Source organism: Salmo trutta, chromosome 21 (genome assembly GCF_901001165.1).
Source record: "Salmo trutta chromosome 21, fSalTru1.1, whole genome shotgun sequence".
NCBI lineage: Eukaryota > Metazoa > Chordata > Actinopteri > Salmoniformes > Salmonidae > Salmo > Salmo trutta.
The window spans coordinates 6,248,650-6,266,759 of record NC_042977.1 but is presented as its reverse complement, the minus strand read 5'-3'; positions in this window follow the sequence as shown (position 1 = coordinate 6,266,759).

Genomic DNA, 18,110 nt, shown 5'->3' with positions numbered 1-18,110 from the left:
GTCACACAGGGACCAGGATGATCTGCTTGAAACATGTAGGCATTACAGACTCGGCCAGGGACAGGTTGAAAATGTCAGTGAAGACGCATGCTCTGAGTACACATCCTGGTAATCCATCTGGCCCTGCGGCCTTGTGAATGTTGACCTGGTTAAAGGTCTTACTCACATCGGCTTACGAGAGCGTGATCACACAGTCATCCGGAACAGCTAGTGCTCTAATACATGCTTCAGTGTTGCTTGCCTCAAAGCGTGTAGAAGTAATTTATCTCATCTGGTAGACTTGTGTCACTGGGCAGCTCACGGCTGGGCTTCCCTTTGTAGTCTGTAATAGTTTGCAAGCCCTGCCACATCTGACAAGCGTCGGAACCGATGTAGTATGTGTCACGTCCTGGCCAGTATATAAGGTTAATTGTTTTGTAGTTTGGTCAGGGCGTGGCAGAGTGTATTCGTTTTATGTGGTTCGGGGTGGTGTGTTTTGGTGAAGGGTCATTTGGTTTAAGTATTCCGGGGTTTTTGGGCACTGTTTGGTTTTCAGTTATTCTATGTCTAGTCTAGTATGTCTGTTTCTATGTCTGGTTAATTGGGGTTGGGACTCTCAGTTGAAGGCAGGTGTTGTCTATCTGCCTTTGATTGAGAGTCCCATATATGAGGGTGTGTTTGTGTTTGTTATTTGTGGGTGATTGTTCTGTGTTGAGCCTATGCTAGCCAGACTGTTAGTAGTTGTTCGTTCGTTTTGTTCTGTTATTTTTTGTACGTTCATTTTTTGTAGTTAATAAAACTCAAGATGAGCATACACGTACCTGCTGCGTATTGGTCCTCTTTCACCGACGACAACCGTGACAGAATCACCCACCACCAAAGGACCAAGCAGCAGAGGAAGGAGCAGACGGAGTTCGAGTTGGACTGGCGGGAGAAGTGGACTTGGGAGGAAATTCTGGACGGGGCCAGACCTTGGCATCAGGCTGGGGATTATCAGCGCCCGCAGTGGGAAATTGAGGCAGCCAAGGCGGAGAGGCGATGGTACGAGGCCAGAGACGCGCTGAGGGAGAAGCACGAGACGCACCCCCAAGAAATTTTTTGGGGGGGGCACACGGGTAGTTTGGCTAGGCAAAGGAAGAGCCGGAAGCCAGCTACCCGTGGTCATATGGAGGAGCGTATGGGGTGGAGAGCGTTATGTTTCGCTGAGAAGCGCACCATCTCACCCATACGCACGCACAGTCCGGTGTGAGTTATTCCAGCCCCTCGCAGGTGCCGTGCTAGAGCGGGCATCCAGCCTGGTAGGAGAATGCCTGCGCAGCGCATCTGGTCGCCGGTACGCCTCCGAGGACCAGGCTACCCAACTCCTGCTCTACGCACGGCTACCATCAGGCCCCTGCACAGCCCAGTCTGCCCTGTACGAGCACCCCGCTCGTACAGGGCTACTAGTTCCATCCAGCCAAGGAGGGTTGTGCAGGAGGTAAGATCTAGACTGGCTGTGCGCCTCCATAGCCCTGGGTTTCCAGCTCCTGTCTCTCGTGCGGACCCGGAAGTGCGTCCACCCAGTCCGACTCGTCCTGTTCCCGCTCCCCGCACTAAACTGCAAGTGCGTAAACCCAGCCTCGCCAGTCAACAGTCGTCGGAGCTGCCCGCCAGTCAACAGTCGTCGGAGCTGCCCGCCAGTCAACAGTCGTCGGAGCTGCCCGCCAGTCAACAGTCGTCGGAGCTGCCCGCCAGTCAACAGTCGTCGGAGCTGCCCGTCAGTCAACAGTCGTCGGAGCTGCCCGTCAGTCAACAGTCGTCGGAGCTGCCCGTCAGTCAACAGTCGTCGGAGCTGCCCGCCAGTCAACAGTCGCCGGAGTGGTCAGACTGCGCTGAACTGCCGGAGTGGTCAGACTGCGCTGAACTGCCGGAGTGGCCAGACTGCGCTGAACTGCCGGAGTGGCCAGACTGCGCTGAACTGCCGGAGTGGCCAGACTGCCTTGAACTGCCGGAGTGGCCAGACTGCCCTGAACTGCCGGAGTGGCCAGACTGCCCTGAACTGCCGGAGTGGCCAGACTGCCCTGAACTGCCGGAGTGGCCAGACTGCCCTGAACTGCCGGAGTGGCCAGACTAACCTGAACTGCCGGAGTGGCCAGACTGCCCTGAACTGCCGGAGTTGCCAGACTGCCCAGACTGTCCCGAGTTGCCAGACTGCCCAGACTGTCCCGAGCTGCCAGACTGTCCCGAGCTGCCAGACTGCCCAGACTGTCCCGAGCTGCCAGACTGCCCAGACTGTCCCGAGCTGCCAGACTGCCCAGACTGTCCCGAGCTGCCAGACTGCCCAGACAGCCTGGAACGGCCTGAGCCGGAGCCACCTCCAAAAATAGGTGGGTTCGGGAGGGGGGGGTGTAGCACAGTGCCGTCGTTGACGGCAGCCACCCTCCCTTCCCTCCCTTTAGTAGGGGGAATTTTTCTTTTGGGTATTGTTTGGGGTTATTTTTTTTTTTGTTAAGGTGCTTCCGGGGTAGCACCTTTAAGGGGGGGGTACTGTCACGTCCTGGCCAGTATATAAGGTTAATTGTTTTGTAGTTTGGTCAGGGCGTGGCAGAGTGTATTCGTTTTATGTGGTTCGGGGTGGTGTGTTTTGGTGAAGGGTCATTTGGTTTAAGTATTCCGGGGTTTTTGGGCACTGTTTGGTTTTCAGTTATTCTATGTCTAGTCTAGTATGTCTGTTTCTATGTCTGATTAATTGGGGTTGGGACTCTCAGTTGAAGGCAGGTGTTGTCTATCTGCCTTTGATTGAGAGTCCCATATATGAGGGTGTGTTTGTGTTTGTTATTTGTGGGTGATTGTTCTGTGTTGAGCCTATGCTAGCCAGACTGTTAGTAGTTGTTCGTTCTTTTTGTTCTGTTATTTTTTGTACGTTCATTTTTTGTAGTTAATAAAACTCAAGATGAGCATACACGTACCTGCTGCGTATTGGTCCTCTTTCACCGACGACAACCGTGACAGTATGATTCAATCTTAGTCCTATCTTTACACTTTGCCTGTTTGATGGTTCGTCTGAGGGCATAGAGGATTTCTTATAAGCTTCAAGGTTAGAGTCCCACTCCTTGAAAGCGGCAGCTCTACCCTTTAGCTCAGTGCGGATGTTGCCTATAATCCATTGCTTCTGGTTGAGGTATGTACATACAGTCACTGTGGGGACAACATCATCAGTGCACTTATTGATGAAGTCAGAGACTGATGTGGTCCTGTAGCTCAGTATCTGCGTCATCTGACCACTTCCGTATTGAGCGAGTCACTGGTACTTCCTGCTTTAGTTTTTGCTTTTAAGATTTGCCAAAGGTAGGGCGAGGGAGAGCTTTGTACCCATCTCTGTGTGTGGAGTAAAGGTGGTCTAGAATTAGTTCTCTCTCTCAATGCACATGTAACATGCTGGTAGAAATGAGGTAAAACGGATTTAAGTTTCCATGCAATAAAGTCGCATGCCACTAGGAGTGTCGCTTCTGGATGAGCATTTTCTTGCTTACTTACGGCTTTATACAGCTCGTTGAGTGTGATCTTAGTGCCAGCATCAGTTTGTGGTGGTAAATAGACACCTACAAAAAATATAGATGAAAACTCTCTTGGTAAATAGTGTGGTCTACAGCTTATCATGTGATACTCTACCTCAGGCAAGCAAAACATCAAGACTTCCTTAATATTTGACTTCGCACAGCAGCTGTTATTGACAAATAGACAAAGACTGCCACCCGTTATCTCACCAGAGGCAGCTGTTCTGTCTTGCCAATGCACAGAAAAACCAGACAAATGTATATTATCCATGTCGTCGTTCAGCCATGACTAGGTGAAACATAAGATATTACAGTTTTTAATGTCTCATGGTAGGATAGTCTTGAACAGTGCTCATCCAGTTTGTTCTCCAATGACCAATAGGAAGGACGGTAGAGGTGGGTTACCCACTCGCCAACAAATTCAAACAAGGCACCCTGACCTGCGTCCCCTGTATCGGTGTCTTCTCTTCATGTGAATGATGGGGATTTGGGCCTGGTCGGGTATCTGGACTAAATCCTTCTTGTCCGACTCGTTAAATAAAAAATCTTCATCCAGTTCGAGGTGAGTAATCACTGTTCTGATATCCAGAAGGTCTTTTTGGTCATAAGAGATGGCGGCAGAAACATTTGCGCCATTCTATATTGTGATCACTGCATCCAAAGGATACGGATAAAGCTTTAGAACAAAGTTCTACAGTATTAGTACAATCAATTGTTTTTACTAATACTGTAGAATGTGGATGATCTTGTTCCTGTAGTGTTTGTAAACACCCTGATAGGTTTATTAATAACCTGAACCAGATTACAGGCACTGGTTACAGTGAGAAGTTTCCTCTTGAGTGGACATCTTGATGAAAACCAGTCAATTTCCAGGTCCCCAAGAAAGTAGACCTCTCTGTTTACATCACATACACTATCAAGCATTTCACACACATTATTTAGATACTGACTGTTAGCACTTGGTGGCCTATAGCAACACCCCAAAAGAAAAGGCTTTAGATGTGCTACGTGAACCTGCAACAACAACACTTCAATAACACTTGACATAAGATCTTCTCTAAGCCTTACAGGGATGTGACTCTGAATATATACAGCAACACCCCCATAAGCATTTCTGTCTCTTCTATAGATGTTATATCCTTGTATTGCTACTGCTTTATCATCAAATGAATTCTCTAAGTGAGTCTCAGCAATGGCTAATGTATGAATGTTATCTGATGTTAGCAAATTATTGATTTCATTAACTTTTTTCCTCCACACATTGTGGAAAGTAGCCTCCTTTGAAACCTATTGTGCATCTCTGCTGTTTTTTCTAGATAGTCCCCTGTGGAGTGGCATAAAAGCGCAGTCTGAAAAAAGTTCTTAACTCTAAAATCGATGCGCCTGGCACCTACTACTATACCCCGTTCAAAGGCACTTAAATCTTTTGTCTTGTCCAATTACCTTCTGAATGGCACTGTAACGGCTGTCGTCTGAAGAAGTGGACCAAGGTGCAGCGGAGTTAGTGTTCATTATTAGAATTTAATGTAAACAACATGAACACTATACAAAACAAGAAAAGAGTAAACCGACAGCAAACAGTCCTGTCTGGTACAAAAACACTGACAGAAACAATTACCCACAAACCCAAAGGAAAAACATGCTCCTTATGTGTGACTCCCAATCAGCAGCAACGAGCTTCAGCTGTGCCTGATTTGGAGCCACACACACGGCCCAAAACAAAGAAATACAAAACATAGAAAAAGGAACATAGAACGCCCACCCAATGTAACACCCTGGCCTAACCAAAATAAAGAACAAAAACCCCTCTCTATGGCCAGGGCGTTACAGTACCCCCCCCCAAAGGTGCGGACTACGGCCGCAAAACCTGACTCTGAAGGGGAGGGTCCGGGTGGGCCTTCTTACGGCGGCGGCTCAGGTGCGGGACGTGGCCTCTGCTCCACCCTTGACGTCGCCCTCTTCGGTGGCGCACCTGGCCGCGCCGAAGGTCTGGTGGGCGACACTGACTGCGCCCGGCTGGCGGCCGGCGATGGTTGCGCCCGGCTGGCGGGCGGCGATGGTTGCGCCCGGCTGGCGGGCGGCGATGGTTGCGCCCGGCTGGCGGGCGGCGATGGTTGCGCCCGGCTGGCGGGCGGCGATGGTTGCGCCTGGCTGGCGGGCGACCCTTGTTGCGCCCGGCTGGCGGGCGACCCTGGCTGCGCCCGGCTGGCGGGCGGCGATGGTTGCGCCTGGCTGGCGGGCGACCCTGGCTGCTCTGACGGCACTGACCCAGGATTCACCAGGCTGGGGAGACATGACAGAGGCCTAGCCCTAGGCGTAGGCACAGGACTCACCGGGCTGGCGGGCGTCCCTGGCCACTCTGGCAGTTCGGGGCAGTCTGGCCACTCCGGCAGTTCGGCGCAGTCTGGCCACTCCGGCAGTTCGGCGCAGTCTGGCCACTCCGGCAGTTCGGCGCAGTCTGGCCACTCCGGCAGTTCGGCGCAGTCTGGCCACTCCGGCAGTTCGGCGCAGTCTGGCCACTCCGGCAGTTCGGGGCAGTCTGGCCACTCCGGCAGTTCGGGGCAGTCTGGCCACTCCGGCAGTTCGGGGCAGTCTGGCCACTCCGGCAGTTCGGGGCAGTCTGGCCACTCCGGCAGTTCGGGGCAGTCTGGCCACTCCGGCAGTTCGGGGCAGTCTGGCCACTCCGGCAGTTCGGGGCAGTCTGGCCACTCCGGCAGTTCGGGGCAGTCTGGCCACTCCGGCAGTTCGGGGCAGTCTGGCCACTCCGGCAGTTCGGGGCAGTCTGGCCACTCCGGCAGTTCGGGGCAGTCTGGCCACTCCGGCAGTTCGGCGCAGTCTGGCCACTCCGGCAGTTCGGCGCAGTCTGGCCACTCCGGCAGTTCGGGGCAGTCTGGCCACTCCGGCAGTTCGGGGCAGTCTGGCCACTCCGGCAGTTCGGGGCAGTCTGGCCACTCCGGCAGTTCGGGGCAGTCTGGCCACTCCGGCAGTTCGGGGCAGTCTGGCCACTCCGGCAGTTCGGGGCAGTCTGGCCACTCCGGCAGTTCAGGGCAGTCTGGCCACTCCGGCAGTTCAGGGCAGTCTGGCCACTCCGGCAGTTCAGGGCTGTCTGGCCACTCCGGCAGTTCAGGGCAGTCTGGCCACTCCGGCAGTTCAGGGCAGTCTGGCCACTCCGGCAGTTCAGGGCAGTCTGGCCACTCCGGCAGTTCAGGGCAGTCTGGCCACTCCGGCAGTTCAGGGCAGTCTGGCCACTCCGGCAGTTCAGGGCAGTCTGGCCACTCCGGCAGTTCAGGGCAGTCTGGCCACTCCGGCAGTTCAGGGCAGTCTGGCCACTCCGGCAGTTCAGGGCAGTCTGGCCACTCCGGCAGTTCAGGGCAGTCTGGCCACTCCGGCAGTTCAGCGCAGTCTGGCCACTCCGGCAGTTCAGCGCAGTCTGGCCACTCCGGCAGTTCAGCGCAGTCTGGCCTCTCGGCAGTTCAGCGCAGTCTGGCAGCTCTGACTGTTGACTGGCGGGCAGCTCTGACGACTGTTGACTGGCGGGCAGCTCTGACGACTGTTGACTGGCGGGCAGCTCTGACGACTGTTGACTGGCGGGCAGCTCTGACGACTGTTGACTGGCGGGCAGCTCTGACGACTGTTGACTGGCGGGCAGCTCTGACGACTGTTGACTGGCGGGCAGCTCTGACGACTGTTGACTGGCGGGCAGCTCTGACGACTGTTGACTGGCGGGCAGCTCTGACGACTGTTGACTGGCGGGCAGCTCTGACGACTGTTGACTGGCGGGCAGCTCTGGTGATGGTTGACTGGCGGGCAGCTCCGGTGATGGTTGACTGGCGGGCAGCTCCGACGATGGTTGACTGGCGGGCAGCTCCGACGACTGTTGACTGGCGGGCAGCTCCGACGACTGTTGACTGGCGGGCAGCTCCGACGACTGTTGACTGGCGGGCAGCTCCGACGACTGTTGACTGGCGGGCAGCTCCGACGACTGTTGACTGGGGACATGCACTGTGGACTTGGTGCGGGGAGCAGGGACGGGCCAGACAGGACTGTGAACACGCACTGGTGAACTGAAGCGTGGAGCCGGTTTTGCCACTCGTCCTGGCTGGATGCCCTTCCTAGCACGGCATGTGCTGGGCATGTCCACCGGACGCACCGGGCTGTGCGGACGCACTGGCGACACAGCGCGCAACTCCGCCTCCCATGGCTCCTCCTCCAGATCTTCCTTCAGCAGGTCCTCAATAAACCACCTCATCTGCGTCTCCTCCTCTGCCGTCATCCCCCACGAGAGCAGTGGTCTGGGCTCCTCCTCTGCCCTTCCGGACCACCCCATTAGCCCCCCCCAAAAATTTTCTTGGGGGTGTCTTCCGGGCTTCCTCGACCGACGCCAGCGACCCCGTCTGCTGGCCGGCGTCTCCTCCATTGACCGGACCTCCCTCTTCCGCTGCTTGGTCCCTTGGTGGTGGGTAATTCTGTAACGGCTGTCGTCTGAAGAAGTGGACCAAGGTGCAGCGGAGTTAGTGTTCATTATTAGAATTTAATGTAAACAACATGAACACTATACAAAACAAGAAAAGAGTAAACCGACAGCAAACAGTCCTGTCTGGTACAAAAACACTGACAGAAACAATTACCCACAAACCCAAAGGAAAAACATGCTCCTTATGTGTGACTCCCAATCAGCAGCAACGAGCTTCAGCTGTGCCTGATTTGGAGCCACACACACACGGCCCAAAACAAAGAAATACAAAACATAGAAAAAGGAACATAGAACGCCCACCCAATGTAACACCCTGGCCTAACCAAAATAAAGAACAAAAACCCCTCTCTATGGCCAGGGCGTTACAGGCACACATATACAATCCATGTCTCAATTGTCTCAAGGCTTAAAAATCCTTCTTTAACCCGTCTTCTCCCCTTCATCTACACTGATTGAAGTGGATGTAATAGGTAACATCAATAAGGGATCATAGCTTTGATGTGAATTCACCTGGTTAGGTCTATGTCATGGAAAGAGCAGGTGTTAATGTTTTGTACACTGTATATAAAACACAAGAATGTCATGTTTTTGACTGCACTGGGCCTTTAATAGGCACGTACTATAGTAATCTTTTATTATCTCTCTTGAGATGGGAAAACATGTTTTTTTCATTAAGTTGAACATGTGCTCGTCATGACAGAATGTCAATATTAGGTGAAATAAAACTATTTTTTCCCACCAAGTTACACTACCCAAAAGGGACTCATTTCATGGAACTACCCAACAGCTTTTGGTCCTGAAAAGCTTTTGTAGAGGTGATGTACGGGTTGAATAGTGTAGGTCTTTGTAGAAGAATCCAGATCGCTATAGACCCCTTCCTTTGTGTACAAATACTAGCACGATATGTGGATGTGCACGTGTTGATGGCAGTATCTACGTTCAGTGAAGAAGTTGTCTTGCAGCAACCACTTGGTCTATATGTAGCAGGCTTCATGGACTAGAATAAAAAATAAATAAAAAATTCAAAGAATAGATAAAACATGGCAGAGCTGAAATTCCTTACACCAAAATCAACTGTACCCACCAGGATGGCGAAGGACCACAGTGATGTAGATACTGCATCAGGAGATTCAAACACCAACACAGAAGACCTGCCAGAGCCACTCACAGCTCTGTATGATGCCAATCTAAGGGACCTTTCACCACCTGAAATAAAGGAGAAAAGTGAAGAAGCTTTCCAGAGATTGAAACAGAAACTGACCCGTGATCAGTGTGAAACCCTTGAGCTTACCTCCAAGGAACAGTCCAAATGCCAGGCCTGGCACACCAACCGAATCGGACGGATAACAAGCACCGCCTTCCATCGTGTGTGCACAGCAGGCAGAAACACAGACAAAATCAACTTGGTGAAAAAGACAATGCATTACAATGACAGTGAGTTGCATCATGTCCCAGCTGTACTTTGGGGAAGAGACATGGAGGACACAGCCAGAAAGTACTACACGGAAGAAATGAGCAAAATCCATGCCAACTTCAGTGTGAAGCTCTCTGGTCTTGTCGTGCGGAACGATCAACCACATCTCGGGGCATCTACAGATGGATTAGTGAACTGTTCCTGTTGTGGGAGAGGAACCCTTGAAGTTAAGTGCCCATACAAATACCGTAATGGCCTTACAGGGTGCAGTGATGACACACAGTTCTGCTTGGACAAATCACTGCAAGGTGAAATCACTGCAAATCACTGAAAGGTTCTTTCTTGCAAGTGTTTTGCCGGAACTATTGACACGAAGCCACGACCCTCTCCTAGAAACACTTAAAGAGTGTTCACACTGATATGCCGAAATTTGTACAATCTCAAGAAAGTAAAAAAATCTATATGAAGTGGAAAGAATTAAAATGAATTTACATTTTGACATTTGTTACTTTGGTAAGGATGATGCAATATCACAACACAGCACAAAATACCTCATATGAGCACATTTTTACAGTTTTGTAACGTGTACGCTGGGAGTCGGGAAGAAAGTACAGGGAGTGCAAACGTAATAATAAATAGAACATGAACATGAAACAGAAACAGAGTCAATAACGCTTGAGGAAAGAACAAAGGTAGAGTGACAGATAAGGGGAGGTAATCAGGAAGGTGATTGAGTCCAAGTGAGTGTCATGAGGCGCACGTGCGTAACAATGGTGGCAGGTGTGCGTAATGAGACAACTGGCGATGTCGCGCACCAGAGAGGGAGAGTGGGAGTAAACGTAACAGTACCCCCTCCCTGACGCTCGGTTCCAGCCGCCAGAGGACACCAATCAGAGGGACGGTCCTGAGGACCAGGAGCGGGCCGGTCGCTTCTGCTGAGGCGCAGGAACTTGTAGAGCCGGCTGAAGCATGGAAGCCTGACGAGCCAGTTGAGGCATGGGAGCCTGACTTGCCGGCTGAGGCATGGGAGCCTGACTTGCCGGCTGAGGCATGGGAGCCTGACTTGCCGCCTGAGGCATGGGAGCCTGACTTGCCGCCTGAGGCATGGGAGCCTGACGTGCCGGCTGAGGCATGGGAGCCTGAAAAGGCCGGCATGGGAGCCTGAAAAGGCCGGCATGGGAGCCTGAAAAGGCCGGCATGGGAGCCTGAATGGGAGCCTGAAAAGGCCGGCATGGGAGCCTGAAAAGGCCGGTATGGGAGCCTGAAAAGGTCGGTATGGGAGCCTGAAAAGGCCGGTATGGGAGCCTGAAAAGGCCGGCTGAGGCACGGGGAGCCTGCTGAGCCAACCGATGCTTGAGAACCTGACAAGCCAGTTGAGGCATGGAAGCCTGACGAGCCAGCTGAGGCATTCCCGGTTGCTTCGGAAGCGGCACTTGGACCTGACGCCACCAGTAAAAAAAAGAATTGGGGAAATACCTGTGCGTAATGGTGAGACAACTGGCAACGTCGAGCACCGGAGAGTAAACGTTTTCAATTCTTATCTTCTGGCAACAACACTCTTAGTGACTTTTTACATCATGCACTATCACCACCTTGTCATCTAATAGGACTGTAAAATCTTGAAGTAATTGAATATATGGATGATTTTCAACATGTATTCTGACATTAGACAGTTGCGTTGATGTATCCACCTTTTGAGCATAGAGTTGCTTCTTTCTGTTGATGAAATTACTGATTCAAAGTGTCTACGGCAAGTTGATCTCTGATTAAAAATAATTTGCCGAAATCTGGTGTATCGGTCAGAGCCCCTGATTCCGGATCACATAATCCCTGGCAACGGCGATGAGGCGCCTCGACCACTCTGTCTGTGCCCCGCTATACTGTCTCCCTATCTACCTTACTACTGTCCTTTCAATAAAATTAAATGGATACAAAAGTACATAATTGTCCAGATTGGGAATCCAGGCTCCTTTAAAAAGCATTACAAAAGTATTTGATCAGCAAATATCTCATCCCTCTACTAGTGCTCAAAATCCTGATTCAATCCAGATGATATGACTATTCTGTCACCGAACAGCACGATTACATGACATTTCCATTAAACTTTTAGAGTTTTATGGCTGTCTGTTTGATCATTGAGCTGAAACGCACTTCGCCTGATTTCAATGGGCCAGTCTCTTCTTTTGACACCAACTCTAATGCGCATTTGCTTGTCTGGTATGCGTGATGTTGCATAATTGTCCATTCGACCTACTCACACTGGAGAGAATTCATGAATGGTAAGTGTTGACTCTCTATTGTCTCTGGTATTCGACCTGCTGTCTATGGTCCATGCTGCATGACATTATCACATGGCCTTTGTTCCCCACAAGGTTGGTAAAGCCTTCTACAGAAAAACACATGAAGATTTGAAAGTATATAGCCTCGTTTGTCATAAGCGTCGATGAAAGGGGACCAAGACACCTGCCTCTGATTGGAAACCATACTCGGCCACATATGGAAAAATGAAACTAGAACAAAACCCTATGAAACAAACCAACCCCAAAACACACAAAAAACAACACCCCCTACCATGCCCTGACCATACTACAACGGCAAATTACCCTTTTAACTGGTCAGGACGTGACATCGTTATTGATATTTATTGTGTTATTTTTATTTTATTTTTTACTTTAGTTTATTTTGTAAATATTTTCTTACCTTTATTTCTTCATTTGCATTGTTGGTTATTTCTTGACTTGCATTGTTGGTTAAGAGCTTGTATAAGTAAGCATTTCATAGTAAGGTCCACACCTGTTGTATTCGGTGCATGTGTCACGTTTTCTTAGGAGCAGGAAAGGGGCAGAGTCAATAGCAGGAGACTGAGGTCCGGTAGCACAGAAGTTTTATTCCACCGTAGAAAATAAGGTAGCCGAAAAAGCACAGGGTGCGCACAACACCCAAAGAGGAGAATTGTTCCAAAACGATAACGCACGGGGCGCAGCCCGGCAAACACAATACAGAATAGCAACACGCTGAATTCTAAGGCAGCGCTAACTACCACCTGCCCTCTTAGCGACAGACAAACTATCCCGCACGAATTCCTGATCACAAAAGGACAAACTAAATACCCCCCCACTAATGACAAACAAGGAACAGGTGCGGACCTAGACGGACAAAACCAAAAGACACAGAAACATAGATCGGTGGCAGCTAGTAGGCCGGCGACGACGACCACCGAGCGCCGCCCGACCGAGGAGGGGCGCCACCTTCTGTGGATACTGTGACAGCATGTGACAAATAACATTTGATTTGATTTGAAGTACTAGCTTCACAATCTGGTACGTTTCTGTGGCAAAGAAGAGGACCACTTTCAAAGACAGAAGTCATGCTCCGATATCTCCAGGGTGATCAATTCAGTTTGAACTCAGTTAATTCAGGGCATGAGTTTAAATTTAGCACAGGTATTCAACACTTCTTTAATAATATAATTATTTAACTCTTCTTTAACGCTTGAATTCTTTAACACTTCTTTTAAAACTTGAGAAAATGATCCTTGAAAATATCAGTGATGAACCATGGCTATTTGACCTAGGCCTTCAGTGGGAGAAAAAAATCGTCCAAAACGTTGTACCAAACTCAAAAATTAAGAAAAACAGAGACAGCGCACTAACGTTACCAGCAACAACAACCTATGGCAGCCTAACGCCACCACTGTCACAACATCCCCAAAAGCGACAACAGTGACACATCAAAGACGTGTGTTTGACAGGCTTGTGATGCTGGAAGGACAGCGACCGTAATACCTATGCACTCCATGTAGGAGAGTGCACTTTTGATAGAAAAACAGCATGATGTTAAAGAATAAGCAGCCCATTCACTCAGACATAATAAGGCAGTAGGTCCCAATCGTAAGAATACAAAAACACAACCATTCATTCTATGGACGACCAAATTACTCAAAATGAAGTAAATAATTGAATAAATAATTAAATATATTATTTTAAAATACTTTAAGAATAAGTGCCACATTATTTGAAATCTTTTTCACAATGTCACTTTTCACAATAATGTTACCATATTTAATTTCATTATAATACATTGTATTTCCCAATGGTTTTTTCATTTCATTTTTCATTTCATAATGTATTTCCGATTTCATTGGATTTTTCATTTCATGGCCACTCGCAAGGGATATATATATCCCTCATATGTCAATCAGCCCAGGTGGGTAGTCTTTAGTCACTGATTGTATAATCATTTACAATCGATTACTTCACCCTGTTGAACTTGACCTTACAGTTAGGGCAGAGCTAGGTATGCCATATCTCTGTGTAGGGGTGTGCCGAGCAGTCGGACAAAACATGTATCATAACGGATATGGTACATTTTCCTGATACGATTATGATCAGAGTATTTTTTGTTATTATCCGTAATTGGAAAAAAGAAATGTCCGGGTGCCAACGTGCAACATGGTCTAAATAGCTCCACTAGCTAGTTTGCCTGTCTGTAAAGAGAAGGGAGGGTTGTATGCTGATCCTGCTACTCTGATTCGATAAAGAGAAGATGTATTTCACCATCCACTCGCTCACGCCATCACTTCTCCTCGCATGTTTCGGTCTGATCATTTAGATTGCTGCTGCCTCCTGTTAGCCTGCTACTATGATACATCAAATGGTGAGGATGTTTGCTAGCAAGCAATGTGTATAGCATCTAACAAGTGGGCGAGAATTATTATTTTTTTAATAATAAATGTTGATGCGCATTCTGAGTGACAGCAAACAGCAAAAGTTGAGGAGACAGACACACACACTCACACCTCAATGCGCTGCTCCAAATCTGCAGCATTCTATATACATCCAGGGATGTTTTCGGTATTTTTCCAACGTATGGAGTGTTTGGTGCAGAATTCTCCAAACGATTGGTGGCTTCACGGAGAAACTATAGACTTGTGGTTTCATCCATTGTTAAGCAAAGTAGCTACATCAAAAACAGGGCAACGCGAGAATGCATACTGTTACAAGCTCGACTTCTTCTTCTTTAAGCGTTTATTGCCACCACATATTGGGTGGGGTAAAAACAGATACTTTAATGAAAATAAATAAATAAAACCAACTCATATTATTCTAAAAAAACGAATCAAAAGTCAATATACTCCTTCACTTAGTCAAATGTACTCAGATCCCTACACAGTGGCTGAAGCATCTTCAGATAGTATTCCCTGCAATGTTTCAGCAGTGAAATCCTAGAGAGCCACGATTATTTTGGCCGCTTTCACAATGATTTCCAGGTTCTTCAATTTTTTTTATTTTTTTTTAGTTCTGAACAATAAATCACCTGTGCAATAAATGCAACAAAATCATCCTTCTACACGATTAGTGTTTCAGGACCTCTCAACTGACTGACATCCACAGACTGTTGGACATCATTCACTACCAAAGCTTCATAATCTCTACTCGCTGCTTCGACAATTGTCACTGCCTCTGTATAGAAGACCTCGAATAGCCCTGATCCTTCCTACTTTGACCTCCTTCACCTCTAACAGGGCAGTCGGGGAACTCTGGAATGTGATTCCCATCACAATTGCAACGCCATGCATCCTCAGACTCTTCAACAATTATATTTGGTTTGCAAACACTTGACAAGTGGCCAAACTTTTTTAGTGGCTTTTGTACATAAGCTCGCACCACATATCTTATATATCTCAGCTTTACATGAATTAGGAGAAATTCTAAATCAAGCATCATGTAACAGGTGTCTTCAGGAATGGACCAAGGCGCAGCGGGAATGTGGATACTCATAGTTTAATTCAAAAGAGTAAAGCATCCACAGTGAAAAAACAATACAGCAACAGTTTTGCAGGCTAACTAAACGCAGTGCAAAAACAACTACCCACAATCCCAAAGAAAAACACACACTCCTATATAGGACTCCCAATCAAAGGCAACTCAACACACCTGCCTTCAATTGGGAATCCTAATCACCAACACAACCATTCACACACACAAAAACCCTGCCACATCCTGACCAAAACTAATCCAATTGCTCCCTCTGCTGGTCAGGATGTGACAGTACCCCCCCTCAAGGTGCCGACCCCGTAATGCACCTTACAAAAAGAAAACACAAAAAAAAATCCCCAATACCCCAACAAAACCAATAAACAATAACCCCTAAACAATAAGGGAGGGAAGGGAGGATGGCTGCCGTCAACGACGGCACTGTGCTACACCCTCCCTCCCCAACCCACCTATCCTGGAGGTGGCTCAGGTGCAGGACGTGGACCTCGCTCCACCTTCGGCGTCGCCCACTTCGGTGGCGCCGATAGCTGCGCCGGGCAGCCGGGCCACTCGGGCTGACCCTGGCAAACGGACCACTCGGGCTGGGCCGGAGGACAGGCGGGCCACTCGGGCTGGGCCGGAGGACAGGCGGGCCACTCGGGCTGGGCCGGAGGACAGGGGGGCCACTCGGGCTGGGCCGGAGGACAGGGGGGCCACTCGGGCTGGGCCGGAGGACAGGCGGGCCACTCGGGCTGGGCCGGAGGACAGGCGGGCAACTCGGGCTGGGCCGGAGGACAGGCGGGCCACTCTGGCAGACCCGGAGGACAGTCGGGCCACTCTGGCAGACCCGGAGGACAGTCGGGCCACTCTGGCAGACCCGGAGGACAGTCGGGCCACTCTGGCAGACCCGGAGGACAGTCGGGCCACTCTGGCAGACCCGGGCAGTCGGGCCACTCGGGCTTCTCCTGACTGGCAGGCAGCCCTGGCGACTCCTGACTGGCAGGCAGCTCTGGCGACTCCTGACTGGCAGGCAGCTCTGGCGACTCCTGACTGGCTAGGCTGGGCTGACACACTAGACGTCTGATACGTGGGGCTGGTACTGGACGTGCCAGCCTGGAGACACGCACCTCCATGCTAGTGCGGGGAGCTGGCCTGGGGCTCCATTCTTGCCCCGCAAAACTGCCCTTGTGCCCCCCCCAAAAAAAATTATTGGGGCTGCCTCTCGAGTTTACTAAACTCTTCCATCGCCCTGGAAACGCTCCTCCTTAGCTCTGCCCACGTCCATCCTTCCTCCTCATTCCTCTGCTGCTTGGTCCTGGTTTGGTGGGTAATTCTGTCACAACCGTCGTCAAGAATGGACCAAGGCGCAGCGGGAATGTGGATACTCATAGTTTAATTCAAAAGAGTAAAGCATTCACAGTGAAAAAACAATACAGCAACAGTTTTGCAGGCTAACTAAACGCAGTGCAAAGACAACTACCCACAATCCCAAAGAAAAACACACACTCCTATATAGGACTCCCAATCAAAGGCAACTCAACACACCTGCCTTCAATTGGGAATCCTAAATCACCAACACAACCATTCACACACACAAAAACCCTGCCACATCCTGACCAAAACTAATCCAATTGCTCCCTCTGCTGGTCAGGATGTGACACATCAATAATACAGAAAGGCTTTCCTCCTTTCCATTAACAGTGTGGGTTAAGCAATGTGAATCAACTATTCCTGGCATGTTCATCTTAATCCATAAAGCCTCAATATCCATTGAGAAGCCAGATACGACACCTTTTATCAGTGCTCTAGTCCGACAATCATAGCATTCCACTTCATGCGTCGATAATATGTACATCCACAGTGCTTTCTCCTTTTGTTCTTTTGACACACATGAAATCAACATCATACCACTCCTAGTCACTCTGACTGACTCCACTTCTCCCAATACATCCTTCACCATCTTTGTGACCGCAAACAGGTTTCCCCAAAAACATCCTTGCTCATGAATTGCACTCCAACAAGGAATGAGGCGTTATCATATCGAGACTTATCTTGATTTACAACTTCAGCCCTATTAGCTCCATTCTTAAACGTTACAGTATTCCACTCATTTCCTCTATCTTCACTCGCGCCAACAGAATCAACGCATTGCTTCTGCTTCCACCATTGCTCCCCCTCACATGCTCGACTTCAGCGATCTCTTTCACTTTAGCTACCACTTTTGCCTAGCAATCTTGTTCAAGGGCTTTGAACCAATTACCTACTTGACCACGCCCACTTGAATTGATTGGCATATCCCTTGCACTTATGGCCATGAAATGAAAAAGGCCATGAAATTTGGAAATACCAAAGATTATGGATATACTGACCAGACACGTCTCTCCATACCTAACAATGGGAGTCATTGTCCACAAAGCGGCACGTCGGGCTGTCTAGCGCCCACCTATCCTTTCCTTGCTGTCTAGCTCCCTCCTATCCTTTCTTTGGATTGGTGGATACATCTTATTATTGTAATCCATTACTGAACCTCTCATTGACCTCCAAACAAAAACTCCTTGCCCTGGTGGGCAAAACAACGAAAAAACTCCACCTGCTATAGGGAGACAAATTTTCCGCAGAGTTGGGCCTCTCTCTTCCTCTATGGAAATACATCATGTGACAAAGTGCCATTATAAAATGATAAATGTTCTGATGAAAAAACCCCATTGAGAAATACAGTGTATTATGAAATTAAATATGGTAACATTATTTTGAAAAGTGACATTATGAAAAAATATTTCATAATAATGCAGCAGCTATTCTTGAATCATTTATATTTAATGATGTGTTTATTAATTCATTATTTATGTATTTTTATCTTGAGTATATGGTATTTAATTATTTATTAATTTATTTATTTATTCATTTATATATATATATGAATAAATAAATAAATAATTACATACCATATA